Source organism: Crocuta crocuta, unplaced genomic scaffold (genome assembly GCF_008692635.1).
Source record: "Crocuta crocuta isolate KB4526 unplaced genomic scaffold, BGI_CrCroc_1.0 scaffold1173, whole genome shotgun sequence".
Lineage (NCBI taxonomy): Eukaryota > Metazoa > Chordata > Mammalia > Carnivora > Hyaenidae > Crocuta > Crocuta crocuta.
The window spans coordinates 427,479-442,901 of record NW_027532276.1 but is presented as its reverse complement, the minus strand read 5'-3'; the positions used below and the strand labels follow the sequence as shown (position 1 = coordinate 442,901).

General features: G+C 38.3%; 1 protein-coding gene across 5 annotated transcripts in view; it reads right to left on the bottom strand.

The window, feature by feature from the left end:
* LOC144243374 (pleckstrin homology domain-containing family A member 5) overlaps positions 1-15,423 on the bottom strand; it is a 237,017-nt gene that overhangs the window by 185,805 nt on the left and 35,789 nt on the right. The window contains exon 1 of one of the 5 annotated variants that reach the window (XM_077778395.1): positions 11,196-11,205. The exons of the other annotated variants lie outside the window; for them this stretch is intronic. The gene's annotated coding sequence lies outside the window, so the exon portion shown is untranslated. Of the gene's footprint in view, positions 1-11,195; positions 11,206-15,423 lie in introns of those variants that run through there. 5 annotated transcript variants of the gene reach the window in all.

The following is a 15,423-nucleotide window of genomic DNA, read 5'->3' as shown; positions in this document are numbered from 1 at the left end:
GGATTATGCTTTTGGTGTCATCTCTAAGAAATTTCTGCCTAACTCAAGATCACAAAGATTACTTCCTGCTTCCTTCTATAAGATTTATAGTTTTAAATTTAGTTCTAACATCCATTTCGAGGGGTTTTTTTTGTTTTGTTTTGCCTTGCTTTGGTTTTTTTTTTTTTTAAGTAAGCTCCACATCAACGCAGGGCTTGAACTCATAACCCCAAGATCAAGAGTTGCATTCTACTGACCAAGCCACCCAGATGCCCAGATCTAGAAGTAGATCTTCTGTTGTTGTTGTTGTTTTTAAAATTTTTAAAAAAGTAATCTCTACACCCAATGTGGGGCTCGAACTCACATTGCAAAGATCAAGATCGCATGCTCCACCAACTGAACCAGTCAGGTGCCCTGAGTTTTGAGTTTTATGTAAAGTACAAAAGTACTCTCTTTTTTGCATGGGAATGTCCAACTGTACCAGAACTTATTTGTTAAAAAGATAACCTCTCTCCATTTCAATACCTTTTTACCTTTGTGTTGAAAACAAACTACCTACCATGTATGGTACGAGCCTATTTCTAGATTCTATTTTGTCACAATCCACCCCCTCCCAAACCAAGGCCTGACTATCCTTTCTCTTATGCCACACTATCTTGATTGCTATGGCTTTACAGTGAACCTTGAAATTGGGCAGTATGAGTCTTCCTATTTTGTTCTTCTTTTTAAAATACTCGGGCTACTCTGTAAATAAACATATATAAATATAAATTCACAAAAAATTTAGAAGAGCTAACCAAGCTTTCTTAAGCAGCATAAATTTATACTTGTATGCAGCTATTCGTACAGGGTGTTGTTGAACTCATAGCTAATACCATGTCTCTTCATCATTACATTAAAGTTCTTCTTAGTGTTTTATTTATTTTTGAGAGATAGAGACAGCATGAGCAGGGGAGGGTCAGAGAGAGAGGGAGACACAGAATCCGAAATAGGCTCCAGGCTCTGAGCTAGCTGTCAGCACAGAGCCCGACGCAGGGCTTGAACCCATGAGCCATGAGATCATGACCTGAGCCAAAGTCGGACGCTTAACCGACTGAGCCACCCAGGCACCCCACTTCATCATTACAGTGAAAGAAACACTAAAATCTTCCCAGAGGTAGATGAAGGAGCTGATGATCTCCATGTTTCTCAAACGGTGACAGAATTTAAATGCTCATTCCTGAAGTTGATTTCTTCTTAACAATCTCAGTCTTTTTGGGGATAATTTGACGGCACAGTCCTCAGCTATAAATAAAGTTATTTTTCTCCAGCATGTCCCCCTGTAAGTCAAGCCAGGCTGTTTGGGGTTTCTCTCTGGAGTGGGGGAAGGGAAAGCCTAGGAAAAATATCTCTATCTCTATTCTAGTTACTAGTCTCATTTTACATCTCAAATTACAGAAAAATTTTCACTTGATTAAATTTTTATGAGCTTCTTGCAACTGCCTTGTTAGCCCAAAGCCAAAGACATTGATCAGAAAGCAGCAATAGTAACAGACTCTTAACTATAAACAAGAATCTTAACTGTGGTTTTGTAAAGTGTATGTATAGGCTGGGCCACTCATCCTCCCAAGCAATTTAACTACCTCTCAGCCAGTGAGTAATTCAAGCTGCCTTTCCTGCTCATTTTAAACTGAATTATGTAAGGAAAGACAACCAAGCTTCAAAAATTACATTGACTCCAGAAAGAAGGGATGATAAATTACTTATAAAATCATTACAGGGAGATTTCAATTATATTTCGTGCAGAAAGTTACTGATCTGCATTAACTGGGTTTAAAAGCCCAACAACAAAACCCTAGATAATCACAGCCACAGATGTTGCCCATTCCCTTTACAGTTTGTTTACTGAAGGAATAGGCTCTGTAAACACACACAACTGAAAAATCAAAAAACACAAAAGAAAACCATTAAGTTACTCATTTACTAACTTAACCCCTATAAATACAAAACATGCCACCTCTGGCAGATCAGACAGGCTAGCCATCTTCCCATATTGCACTTCAGAGGTTAAGAACAAACCTTAGGCAGTGTTATTCCATTTTTGACCTGATTTTCCCACAATTTAATTAAGCTAAAGACAAAGAGAAAAATGCTGTCATTCGAATCTTCTGATTTGCTACCTCACTGGTCTGTTTCATGCAATTAAAAGGGTTTTTTTGTTTTTCTTAATTTTATTATTTATTTTGAGAGAGCGAGCGGGGGAGGGGCAGAGACAGAGGATGAGAGAGAATCGCAAGCAGGCTCCATACTCAGCACAGAGCCTGATGCAGAGCTCGATTCAATGACTACGAGATCATGGCCTGAGCCAAAACCAAGAATCTGACGCTTAACGGACTGAGCCATCCAGGTACCTCAAAGTTTTTATGTCACTCATTCCTAAGCTTTCAACTCTTCTATTCAGGAACAAAATACTTATAGAAACTTTAATACCCAGGTACAGGTATGGTACTGGGTTTATTTTTTTAATTTAAGGAAGAAAAAAGAAACATTCCAGATTAGCCAGCTACAAAAGGGGTTTTTTTTTGGATCTTATAGCAAAGATCACACACTTGACTTTTACCAATAAATGAAAAGAGGCAAGGGGGGGGAGTTCACTGGGATCAGGGTTTCTATCTGATCCTATTTCATACTACCTTAATGCAGGGTTGATACATAGGCTACTTTCTAAACTGATTCACTCAGGACTAGAGGTTGCCAGGGAACTCTACAATAGATAGAATACACAGAATTATAAATTCATAAATGCTGATAAAGTATTAATTTTACATATTTTTTCTTTACATATAATGCTTAATATTCATTTTTTACCATACACCACTGAGTGAGGAATGAGAAGATTGTAACAGAAACAATTTACAAAAAAAGAGCAGGCTTTTGGGGGGCATGCTAAAAATGGCAGATGCTATGCATGTGTAGGGGCAAAGGGTATATGGAAAATCTCCACCTTCCTCTTAATTTTGCTGTGAATCTAAAATTGTTCTAAAAAATAGTCTTTTAGAAAGAGTTATGCAACAGAAGAAACAGAAGTACAAGTTATCAGTAATGGCCCAGAAAGATGCTCAGCCTAAGCTTTGTCTAAAAGACTGAACCCCAATGAAATCTTGACCCGATTTCTACTCAGGCTCATTCCCAGGAGCCACTGGTAGCTCTGTAGGATGCAGAAAACAAAGTCTAGGAAGACCTGAATTGTATCAACACATGTAAGATCACCAACAAACTCACTAATGAGTTCTTCAAACGAGTTCTGGATTTATACATTTTATTTCTCACTTTAATGTTTATGAAATTGGGTTCATCTTAGATTCAATGCATGCATTTTATGTACTAGTGATATCCATTTGCTTTTCCCTACAAAAGTTTATATTTAAACCCCCTGCAGATCTTTTAAAGCACCTCAGAAGACAATATGAAGCTCAAGTCTACCACTGCTGGTCAGAGACAGCCATTCAGCACTGTCATACAAGTCACTGCGTAAAGGATGCATAAAGGCCAGAAGCTGCTGGTCCCTCCCAGGACCCGGCAGAGAGGGAAGGCTCTGATTCCCTTCAATGTGATATCAGCAGAAACCAAGTAGGCAAGTGACACTAACTTCATCTATGGGGGCTTTAGTTTACAACCATCCTTTTCTTTTCTTTTTATACTTGATAATGTTTAAACAGACCTTTACTGAGGTCCAAAGAAAACTGAAAATTGTGACAATCTTTAAATAGCTATTTAGTGAGATCCAAAGATAAAACTGAAAATTAATTTAAGTCAGACTCCTGGGTCTAAACTAGCTGTACAACATTAGCAAAGCTGCTAAACCATTATTGATAACTCAATTCTTCTTTAAGGGTAAAAACAAGAGAAACATGACATATGCTTTCTAGAACTACTACCAGCATAAAATAAATCAAGCCATTTGTTTTATCTTTCATAAATTAATTAAAAAATAATGACTGCATCTTATTATTCACATATCTACTATGTGCCAGGAACTCAAAGTATATTACTTTAATCCTCTATGGCAGCTATTAATCTCGCATTACAGAAAAAGAAACAGAAACTCAAAGGGGTTATATGGTTAGAATCAGGTCTGGGATTCAAAGATCTTTCTGCTTTACCAAGTTGCCTCCTGAACACTAACTTACCATTTTACCATCCTTCATTTACCTTTAACTGAGTTTCCATTTAGAACACATTCCTATAAGAAATCTCAGTATTTGGTATTATCCACTACTAATTTACTCTTTCCCTCATTTGAAGAGCTCTTTCTTACTGATGTTGTTGCCTGTAATACAGCATTATGAAAATCAGAATGTGTCCATATGCATGGGCTTGAAGGTGTGTGTATGGGGGAAGAGGAATGCATGGGGAGATGAAGAATTTTAGGTAAATTTAATATTCAAATAACAGAAAAGATATTGGTATCAAATTTTTATTTCTCCCACCCAAAAGAAATGATTTTACAGCTATTTCTCTGTAAATCACTGCAATAAACTGCCTTCAGCTCAGAGTCATGTGGTTTCCACAAACGTACTTGCCACAGTTGATTTGTTTCATCTATAGCATAAATATGGTATAATTCACTTTAGCTGTACAAGCTCTGAAGTTTATTTTGTATTAAAATAGCCCATTTACACATAAAAGGAGAATATTCTTCCCCCACCAACAGAATCCAAATACACGATTTCAATGAAAAGTAAGTCTCAAAAAACATTACATCAGCCAAGGAGAATAATGAAGAAAAATGGCAACCAGGAGATGGTTCCTTCTGTTCATCTAAAACAGCTTATATCCTGAAACCAATCTAAAGGATGTCTCTATTCAAAACACAGCTTTATGGATTGACACTATGGTTCAAAGTAATCAAGAACTCCTCCAGCGGTTGGATGGGGTGGAGACAAATTGAAACTTTCAACTAGAAAGAACTGGTATGAAGTAGTAGTCTCTCCATAAAACTGTAGAGTGGACAGTTTTAGAAGAGAAGAGTAACACAGACTGCAGTGAAATACGGAATTAATAATGAACACAAAGAACCCATGCTACCACGGATGCCTTACAGTAGAATGATGACCAGGAAATCTCCAGCTATCCAAAGACAGATAAAGGCCATTTCAAGAGTTATGTCATTTTCTCCAACAGTACTCAGCTTTCCTGAATAGGGAAGTTGATCCAGGGTTGGGAGTTTTTCTGGGGTTAACAAAATGGAAATACATACGTGTGTGTGTGTGTGTGTGTGTGTGTGTGTATACATATATATATGTATATATATGGAAATCAAAGCTCTGTGGAGTTCAGAAATCAAAAGAACATGTAGTAGACATTAGTTGGGGAGGCTCACCAATCTCACGATTCTCCTGACACCTAAAGGAGCCCCCCAAAACAGTGCTTATTAAGCTGAAGAATGAGAAACTGCTTTTTCTTGAGGCAAAGACCATCCAACTAACAATTTAATATGGCTCGATCTACTACAGATGGCTCTATCCTCCGATCCATCAAGCAAATCAGATTCTCTCTCCTGGGAATTTGACACTTGAGTGACAACATGGTCACAGCTGTTTCACCCTGATGAAAGCACTCTAGGGAAGGTTCAGAAGCTCTCAATGCTCAAGGCCCTAGATTCTTGCTCTGTGCAAAATTTAGCTGGGCTGCAATTCCTTCAAGACTGCAACCTCCCCAAGAATACTTGGAATAAGGAATTTTAGCAAATAATTTCTTTTGATGAAGTTTGGCTTAGTTTCTGTCCTTGCAACCAAAGGAATTAACAAACACTGTGAGCCTGGGAGGTCAGACAAGTGGTTCCACCAGATCCTTGAATTACCAGTCCAATACACAACTTTTTTCTTCTGTTGTTCACAAAACCTGAGCATGATTGCTGATTAAGCAAAGTACATCAAGAAAGGAAGGAAGGTTTCCTTTTTTTTATTTTCAGAAGCCCTATAATTGCTGCAAACATACAGACTTGCTCAAAGCATATTCTGTAAACTGAGAGAAAATTATATTAATAAAACGTCTATCAGGATTCAAGGATTTTGGTTATTTTTAATAGCAACTTTAATAGTCACACATGTTATATAAATTTAGATATAAAGTGTTCATTAAAAAAAAAAAAACCCAGTACCTGAAGTTACCGCAATCTTAATTCCCACTATAAAGAATCTATTTCAGCTTCAATTCGGCACTCAGCTGGGCAGGTATACTCACTCCCTTGTGACACAGTATGAGAAGGCACAAAAAGCACAGAATATAGAGTCAAATGGAGCCTCATGGAAATTAGATGGTAAACCTCTTAACTGGGGACCAGCTAGGAATATGGAGAGGATTTTCCAAATATAAAAGCATATCATATCCTCTGAGCCAATAAAAAGGATTTACTTCACCTTCTCCATGATATAAGTGCTCAATGCTTAGTGAAGCTGCCTTTTGTTTGAAGCAATGTGGCTCTCAATGGCCCAGAGGACTGATACTTTTTACCTTGCTCCATTGTAATCACTAATTATTAACAATATTTTAAAGCACTTGGCAAGAGTTTGATATATATTCACACAATCCTATATACTAAACAACAATACAAAAGTAATGCTATTGGCACAACTAACCAACAATTTGACAAAAAATAAGTTCTATATGCAAAACAATTTCTCAATGGACTAAAAATCTAAATATGAAGAATAAAAACATGAACACATAGAAGGAAATATGGCTATTTTTAAAATCTAAGGGTAACTTCATGTATTACACCAAATGCAGAAATCAAAAAAGGAAAGGACTGATCAGTTTCACTACAATACAAAAATGTGTTTGAACATTTAAAAATGACAGTCAAAATACAAATGAAAAACTTATTCAAAAACAGTAAGAAAATGATTAATATGCCAAACAAAAATGGACATTGAAGGCAATTGGAGAACAATATAGGAATGTGTTATCAAAACCTTAAAATGGGTGTCTGGGTGGCTTAGTTGATTGAGTGCTCAACTATAGATGTCTGCTCAGGTAATGACTGCACAGTTGATGGGTTCCAGCCCCGCGTCGGCCTCCGCACTGACAGTGTGGAGCCTGCTTGGGATTCATTTTCATTCTCTTTCTCTCTCTGTCTCTACCTCTCCCACTCTCAAAATAAATAAATAACTTTTTAAAAAAACTTTAAAATGGGCTTACTTTTTGACCCATCAAATTCTATTTTTAATAATTTACTTTACAAAAACAATTTTCTTACCAGGTATATTCACTTTACAAAAAATCTAAAACAAATAAAACCACCAACATTAGCATGTTAAATTATAATTCATCCCATCTGTTCAATGAAGTAATGTACTGTCATTAAAAAACAGAAAGAGATCCATATTCACGGACATGAAAAGATAGTTACCATGTACTAAGATGGTGGGAGGGGGAAAAAAACCCAGATTATGAAACAGCAAAAATAATGTGCACAAACAAGGCCTGCTATCAAAGTACATTTTTTCTGGGCACAAAGGTAGACTATACTTCCCTCTCGTATCTTTACCCATAACACACACACACACTTTGCTGTGCCTTGTGATTATGTTCTTTCTCTGCAACAGAATGCAAGTGGGGTATAACCTTGGACCTACAGGTTGAAGATGTCAGACACAACCCGGGCCCGAGTTGCTGCAGGAATGCAGAGTGGAAACAGGCCCCCATGCAGATCCCAACCTGGAATATCGGCCCCGGACTGCTGTGTGTGAGAGAAAAATAAACACTTGGCTGTGTTTGTGCCATTTTACTTTGGGCCTGTATTCTGTAGCTTAGCCTACCTACCCTAACAGAGCAGAATATCAGCAGTTTCACTTTTTTATGAAATTTATATGCACATATAAATATTTTTGGAGGTCTGGAAAGCTATGCATCAAAACTTGTCTTTATGATATCTAACCCTACTGTTTTGCTGCATGCAACTGTGAACCATTCCTGTTGCTATACAGTATTTCATTATGTGCCCATGCCACAACTTACTTATCGACAACTGATGGGCACTTGGGTGGTTCCATAGTTTTTTGCTATTATTACACAACTACTCCATGAACACTCTTATATATGTCTTTTGATGCACATATATTGAAACTACCGTCGGGTACTAACCTAAGAGAGGAATTACTGAGTCACAGGATATAAGGTGTTCAGCGTTAGTAGATACAAATAGTATTCCACAGTGAGGGCACCAATTTGCAGTCCCACCAACAGCACATGAGAATTCCAACTGTTCTATTCCTCATCAACACTTTGGTATTCTTTCACAGTTGTCATTCTAGTACTAAACACTTTTAATTATTCTCAACATAAAACACTTTATTATCTAAAATTAAAGACCTTTAGTTAAGGGGCGCCTGGGTGGCTCACCATCCCACTTTGGCCCAGGTCATGATCTCACGGTTCATGAGTTTGAGGCCCACACTGGACTCCACACTGGTGGTGCAGAGCCTGCTTGGGATTTTCACTCTCTCCTCTCTGCTCCTCCCCCAATTCTTGGGTACTCATTCACGCTCTCTTTCTCTCTCTGTCTCTCTCAAAATAAATAAATAAATTTTTAAAAAAAGTTTAAATACAGTGTACCTCTACAGTGGAAGTATGTGATCTCAAAACTATATGTATTTTGTAAAATGTGTTCTTAATGATTTACATAAAGTCTAGAAAACAGTAAAAGAAAATGGGCGGCAACTTTGTAAAAGGCAATAGTTATAGACATTTGAAACCTGACCTTCCTTTCTTCCATTCTCTTGATGGCTGTAATTCTCTTGGAACACTGAGGTCAGAGTTCTTGGGCTAGGGTTCCGCTTCCATGACATACTGTGCAGTGTGACCTTGAGCTCTAACCTCTCTCACCTGCCACTTCTGACCTTTGACTGCTTAAAGGAAGGGCTTTAAAAGCTTGGATTCCAGGGCACTTGGGTGGCTCAGTGGGTTAGGCGTCTGACTTTGGCTCAGGTCATGATCTCACTGTTCGTGGGTTCAAGCCCCGCGTTGGGCTCTGTTTTATATTCTGTGTCTGAAGCCTGCTTTATATTCTGTGTCTCCCTCTCTATCTATCCCTCCCCTGCTCATGCTCTGTGTCTCTTTCTCAGAAATGAATAAACGTTTAAAAAAATTATTTAAAAGCTTGGATTCTAGTGGTAAACTACCTGAGTTCATACCCAGCTCTGCAATTTCAGAAATCTCTCTGGGCCTCATCCTAGTCTCTAAGTAGAAAACCTCGAAGTTTCAACACCTCATGAAACTGAACGAGAAATAAGTGGATGTATGCAAGCAGAACACTCAGAACAGTGTCTGACACATAGGTGTTTGCTACCATCCCTGCTGCTGCTGCTCCGGTCACCACTGCCCCAACCACCATGAGTCTCATTATCTAACAGAAAAAAGACCAAAGAAACAAAACCAATGATGAAATCATCAGAAGGCACAGTAACAGTCGGACTCAGTTCTTCCTAGCTTATTCTCTGAGACTGACAGTCGATTATCTGAGACAAAGTGGCCACAAAGCTAGAGGTCTCAAGTACCCTTCACTTTCACATACTTCCGAGTAGATTCAGGGTCCTTCGCAAGGCAAATGGAAAGACAAGCTTCCATCATGCAAATCCCAAATACAAAGCACAAAGATGGTGAAATATGGGCACCATTTTATCACTGAAAATGCACTAAAATGACATTTGCAATAGCTTAATGGATTTTCCTACACCCATTCAGGCCTGTCTACTCTCTTCTCACAGGATGAGTTTTTCAAACAGAAATGGGATCTTAGAATCCTGCCTTGAGGATAAACACAAACATCTTTCACATGGCCTTCATGGTCCTGGCTTGGAATGACCCCGTAACCTACTTCTCCTGCCTCGGCTTCCTTCAGACTTCGCTGTCTACACACTCCAGACACAGAGGCCTTCCCTGAGTTCTGCAAACCCACCATGCTTCCTCTCTCCATGGGGCTTTTTGGCAACTATTTCCAATGCCTGCAAAGACCTGCCTTTCCCTCTTTGCCTGGGTAATTCCCACTTATCTTATTGATCTCAGTTCAGTCCACTCCCCACAGACTGGTCTTATGACACTGCATCTCTCTTCACTAAGCTTATCACAGTTGTAATTTACAGTGACTTGTGTGACAGCCGATTTAAGGACTGTCTCCCTCATTAAAATGATGATTCCATGAGGACATCTGTGTTTGCTCAGCACTGTAACCCCAGTGAAGGATACACACACCTCCTAGTGCAATGTACAGGCTCAATAAACATCTTCTGGTTGAATGAATGAATAAAATGAATGGAAGAAATGGAATAAAAACCTGGAGTAACACAAGTCAAACCAACAGGGAAATGATAGGATTTCAAAAACCTTTCAGCAAACTAAGAACCACAAAAAAATTATCTCAGCATCATGGACGGAATCTGCCCAGTAGCCATGTTTCCAAAGCAGAAAGGAAACGAAGCCTTCGAAGGCTTGGAGAGTCTTCCGTAATAAGCATGAAGACAACACTGAAGTCCAAACTTCTTTCTGTACAGTTTCCCAAGTTAAATGACGTACTGCATCTGTTGCCGGTTTTATCCATTTTATAAGTACGCTACATTCAGTTCATCCCTTCTGAAAGGCACATTCTTTTTAGCTCTCCTTGGTTCCCGGAAGAATTTGATATCAAATTACTGTTCCAAGGCTACCCTGAAGAATGCTTTCATCACTGATCTATATGCAAAGTATGGATCGCAAAATGAGAAAAAATCCTAAATAGAGGTAACAACTGGGTAAGCAATGAGGTGGGAAAGGTAGGGCTTGGGTGTGTGAAAAGTATCACTTTATTAACCAATACAGAGAGTAGGTATTATCTGCCTGGATAAATATATGCTACAACTTCTTTTACTTTTTATTTTTTGCTAGTGGACAAATAATATATAGAAGAGAAACTGTAAAGTCAATGGCTTATTTGACAAATCTGCTCATTCCATTTAAAAGCAATATAAAGCGAACCGCACATTAACAGGATTAACAGGCAAGAGTCATGAAGAGTGACAAATCAAAGGTCAAATGTTTCACAAAATGAGAAAAAAAAAAAAAAACAAGTTTACATTGCTATGGTGACTACTACTTTCAAAAAGAAGCAAAGAAAAACAATATAGTTTGTTTTTTAAAAAGTTCAGTTCACCATTATCTACATTAATAATAGCTACAAACAAGGAAGCTTGATACTTAACTATTGAAGTGCAGAGGCTACAGAAATCATGATCTGGAATGTCTCTGGGACAGCTGACAGCCTTTGTATAGGCAAAGAAAGTCAAGCTCCTGGATCACAGCTCCTAGTCAGCTGAGGTAAAATAGGACCAGTGTGAGATGTGGCACACCATTTGAGGGATGATACTCAGTAATGCATGAAACAGTAAACACAAATACAATGATCCTACCCCAGAAAAGATGGCCAGACACTCAAGGGAAATGGAGAGGCAAAAGCAGAGATAATGATGTAACACAGTTATCTTCTGCCATGTGGATATAAAACGTTAGGTACAAGACACTGAGTACCACGATGTGTTTGTGTAACTGCAATAGGTTTCAATGAGGTCAATAACACAAGGAGTAAGCTAGATAAAATTAAGTCAAGTGTTAAATTTAGGTTAAATTCTCTTCAACCCTGATCTAATTTGGAACTTATTTTCTTTTATGTTTTAGCATTAGAAAAGAATGGTTACTATTTTTTATTTTTGAGCCCACACATAATTTATTTTAGAAAAAGGAACATAGGAGAGACTGCATAGTTTTGCACTGAGAATAAGGATTCTGAATCCAATGCTACCACTTATCATCTAGGTGACCTTTAGACAATCACAGATCTCTTTGTGCCTTAGTTTCCTTCTATATAATGTCAAAAACAATCATACCTACTTCATAATTACAAGGATTAAATGAATTAATATTTATAAAAGTAAAAATACCTAGAACATAGTATGCCTTTTATAAGTATCTGTTAAATATTTTAGCTTAATTACATTAAGTAGATTTATAAAATTTCATGTCATAAAACACATGAAAGAGTTTAAGTATATATTTTAAGAGGCCTAACCGTTCATACCTCACAATAAATTCTATTAAAAGTGCCCATCTTTTACTGATTCAACTTTAAAAGGAATAGCAGCAAAAAAGCTATCACTTACCGAGTACTTACTTTGTACTGTAATACACACTTTATGCTACCTAGCCCTTACAACAATCCTATAAATGTTATTATCCCCTTTGACAGGTGAGGAAACAGATTCCAAGAGGTTAAAAGACTTGCCCAAAGACACAACTAATCTCGTTAAAGCTCGAATTGAAATCCAAGTCTTCTGATTCCAGAGTCTGTCTTCCTAATCTCAAAATACCTTGTTTCTAAAACTAGCTTTGTCATCTACTGAGTTCCATGGTCTTTAAGTACTTAGCTTAGACATAAGTAGACTTTAAAGAGTTAGATCATCTTAATAAAAACTAGGTTTTTAAATAGCAGGTGTTACAGACCTTCTGATAAGCACATAGTAGTTTCACATCTCATAACTACTTCCAAAATCAAAGTCACAATTGAAAAAATGATTGTGCTGAAAGTATCACAACACAAAGCTGAAAATGCTGCGTATCATAATTTCAGAATACTACTTCTGAAAGGGTCGAAAGGAATGATTTTATTTACTTACTTTTTAATTAACTTTTATTTTATTGGGGGAAAGGAGTAAGATGCGGAGACCTGGGATGTAGACATCTGTGTCCATGCACAATAAATTTCGAATCCCCAAATGCCTGTGGACCTTCTATGACCACTTCACCATATGAAAAGCTAGTGCAGCCCCCTTGCTTCAATATGATGCAGAAGCCTCTGCCTTGCAAGGCAGCAGGATAAGCAGGGCCTCCTGGGTGGTTTCTGCTAAGTAACTGAGGAGGAGTCCTTCTGTCTTGGCTAGGTATTAATTTAACTGGTGTCAGTACAAAGCAAAAAGTTGAGACTTAAAATGAAAATATTTGAATCACACTTTTACATTAATTGGGCCATTCATGAAAGTAAAGTGTGCCAATAATTATAATGGGGACATTAAGTGTAATTGCCAATATTCCATTCCTGTTTAAAGGAAGTAAGGAAGAGTGTGAGGAACAATGCAGAAGACAATAAGCCTCCAGTATCCAGGGCGTGGAACCATCTCTGGTATTTTGGTGTATAATGGGGCAGCCATGTTTGGATTTACACTAGATCATCCTGATTAACCACTTGGTCAGGATGAAATAAGGTTTCTTAGTTAAATCTAACTTCCTAGTCTGTAAAGAGTTAGATCTAGCACATGCATGTACCAATGTTATAAGATTCTATCACACTGCCTCCATAGTTAACTTTCAACAAATCTTCGCTACTGACAAGTTATTAAATCTTCCACACTTCCATATATTTTACAATGAAACCACAGTTAAATAATGGTACTTGGGACAATACTAATTACTTTCCCTTTTGTGAATCCTCTTTAATATAGCTCAAAGTATAACCATGATGTAAGTATATCCCCTAAGGTTGTTTGTGTGTTTGAATAGTTTGACCAAAACGTACAGAAGTTTTAGAGAATAAAAGACATTACAAGCCACTTGTAGGAAGTTCCCCAAAGTAGATTCTGCACAGAACCTGCCCAGTCTTGGTTCCAGGACAGGCAAAACAGGTATTACAGGTTTCTAGTTTATACTCTTTTCTATACTCTGTATTTCAAACCTCATCTCTCAATGTCAAAAATTCTATCACTACCAATTTAAAACTGATTAAGGATGTGGGTGAACTAAACACTGTCCGAAGATCTATAAAAATGATGTCTAGGATGCTAAATAAAACATTCCTATCCAGAAATAAGATTTTTCTGATCCAAGATTTACTCTATGAATTGAAAGGAAACTAGGGTTGGACAAAAAAAAAAATGTGGCACTCATATCTTCTGTGTCTAATTAAAACTACCAATGTTTGTTTGGGGTGCCTGGGTGGCTCAGTGGGCTGAGCATCCAATTCTTGATTTCAGCTCAGGTTGTGATCCCAGGATCGTGGGATCAGCCCCATTTCAGGAGGGAGCATGGAGTCTGATTAAGATTTCCTCTCTCCCCACTCCCTCAGGAAACAAAGAAAAAAAAAAAGATTTTTCTCTCCCTCCCTCATGCCCCTCCTCTCCAGGTGGTGTTCTCCCTCTCTCTCTCTCTCTCTCTCTCTCTAACAAAAAACACAACACAAAACAATGTATGCAGAGCATCAGGCACGGACCATAGTGCACAGATGGAAGACTGACTTAAATAGTGTGAAATGGTTTGAGTTCCTTACGAAGCAACTTACAGTATACTGAATAAGAAAACCAAACCTCACATGATACTTCTCTAAAGATCCATTTGTGGGAACATCTTCTCCTCCATCAAGAGAAGAATTTTTCAGTAATTCCAAAATTGTAACTTTTAAGGTGTTCTGCACAATCTGAGTGGGAGGTGTTTCCCAAAGACCGGGATCTTCATGGAGGACAGAGCAAGGTGGTATGGGCTGAGGGTTTTGGAGGGTTGGGGATGGTTGGTGGTTGTTTTTAAAAAGTAGAGGGGAAAAGGAGGGGTGCTGCAGTGGAGAGAAGGGAGAATGTGTTTACTTGGGAATACTTCAACTTACCTGACATCCCATTAAGAATGAGTTTGAAGGTGGAGAGAAAGAGCTGGAGATAAAAAGTTAGGAGGTATGGATAGTGGCTAAGGATTACTGTAAGAAAACAAGGTCCCTCAGCACTCAGGGAGAGAGTGCATCAAGAGGAAAGACATATGAAGGATATAAGCAACAGATGCCAGCAGTATTTAAGGTTGACCGAGTTGTACTCAGGGAAGCATAAAGAGATCCAAATAAGAACTATGCTCAGCCAGGCAACAAAGGAGATTTTAGATTTTAAGCAGTGGGAAGGGCCATCGAGGAAGAAAGATAATAGCCATACTGAAAAGACGAATGAATCTAGCTATTGAAAATAATGAGAAGAGGTGGAAGCAATATCAAAAACGGGACGAAGGGATGCCTTTTCAGAAAGGCGGGGGCTTGAGCAAGTTTTCCGATGTGAAGAAATTTAACAAAAGGGAAAAGGGTGATCATTTTAAGCAATATCCTAAGGTGATTTGGGGTGGTTGGGGGACCAACAGCAGAGGTGGAAGAAGAGTTTCTCTTGGAAGAAAAAAAAAGTCACTCCTTTAAAAGAGGGAGAAGGGGCGCCTGGGTGGCTCAGTCAGTTGAGCATCCGACTTCGGCTGAGGTCATGATCTCACGGTTTGTGGGTTCGAGCCCTGTGTCAGGCTCTCTGCTGACAGCTAGCTCAGAGCCTGGAGACTGTTTCAGACTCTGTGTCTCCTTCTCTCCCTGACCCTCCCCTGTTCATGCTGTCTCTCTCTCTCTTTCTCTCTCAGAAATAAATAAAACAT